The following is a 1,346-nucleotide window of genomic DNA, read 5'->3' on the forward strand; positions in this document are numbered from 1 at the left end:
ATCTCTCTCTCCCTCTCTCTCTATATATATATATATATCTATCTATCTGTCTATCTATTTATCTATCTATCTATCTATCTATCTATCTAACTGCTACTCTAATATTTCCCCTATGCTGAGCGTCAGAATACAGGGATGGTATCTACTTAACTGCCTGTGTATATTCTCCAAGTGGAAATTACTGCTAACGATGATGTAAACCTAGCGGATTGCTTCTATCCACATTTTCTTGTAGGTTCTTAGAAGAGCTCGGGCGCTTCGGCTTTTTTTTTCTCCCAGATTTTCTTTATTAGTAGGGTCCTACAAGACTGGGAAGAGAGGGAAGAACCCAGGGCCAGGGGCAAGTGGTCTACGTCAAACCCTCTAGGATACCAGTTCTCTTTGGCGCTCATCGTATGACCTTATGCAGTTGCGAGCGCCGTCAAACCTTGCTGAAACATAACCAGTCCTGACGACTAATGTGTGCATATTATCCTGTTCTGTTAGTTTTTTGCATTAGTTTCATTTTATATTATTATAAAGCAATGTTGAGACATAGAAGAACTACCGTAAGTAAATCAAAACTTTATTAGACAATATGTTTATACAAATGACGTCCTTTTAAAAAAAGGACGGGGGGGGGGGGACTACACTGCAAAAGTCCCGATTCGGTTCAAAACTATGGATTTTAAGTTGTAGGCACTTTTAGCTTCCTCAGCCTGTCTTCCAGCTCTGTCGTTGCATAAGAACCCCCTATAACCTTATTTCTTCCCATACCGGGCATGTTTGTCTCCACCATTTTCTCATAAACCCAATCTTTTACTTTTCTTTATCACCCGTTGTCTCGAAACCTGTTGTTTTTTTTTCTACATACTTTTTAAAATAACCCCACCATTTTTCTTCCAAACTTCTTGAAATTTTCACAGAATGAAGAGAAGATGTAAAACTAACAATTAACGATCAATTTTTGATATATGGAATAGTTTCTTGTTGGTGATGTTTGGGGAGTGGATGTTCACGGATTTTTGGCAAATGTGAATACTGCCTCAGGGAAAATTTGAGTAAAAATATTCTGGTACGTTTAGGGAAAATTCATCACAACAATGTGTAGGTCTATTGCTTTCTAAGATGCATGCATGCAAAACAAAAATATTTCCACAAAAAATAAGTGCGGTAATGATTATGTAGCACATGTCGAAAAAAAAACCCAATATGGCCGCTGTATCCATGAAAACAAAACTTTTTTCTCAAATTTGATTGCAGATTTTAAGACTCCTTACTATGTTTGTTATACGTGTGAAATTTGGTAATATTGGACCCACCAATAAGCGAAATAGCATACAGGTGTAGCCGTCCCCCCCCCCCCC

The sequence above is a fragment of the Aplysia californica genome, unplaced genomic scaffold (genome assembly GCF_000002075.1).
Source record: "Aplysia californica isolate F4 #8 unplaced genomic scaffold, AplCal3.0 scaffold00156, whole genome shotgun sequence".
Taxonomy (NCBI): domain Eukaryota; kingdom Metazoa; phylum Mollusca; class Gastropoda; order Aplysiida; family Aplysiidae; genus Aplysia; species Aplysia californica.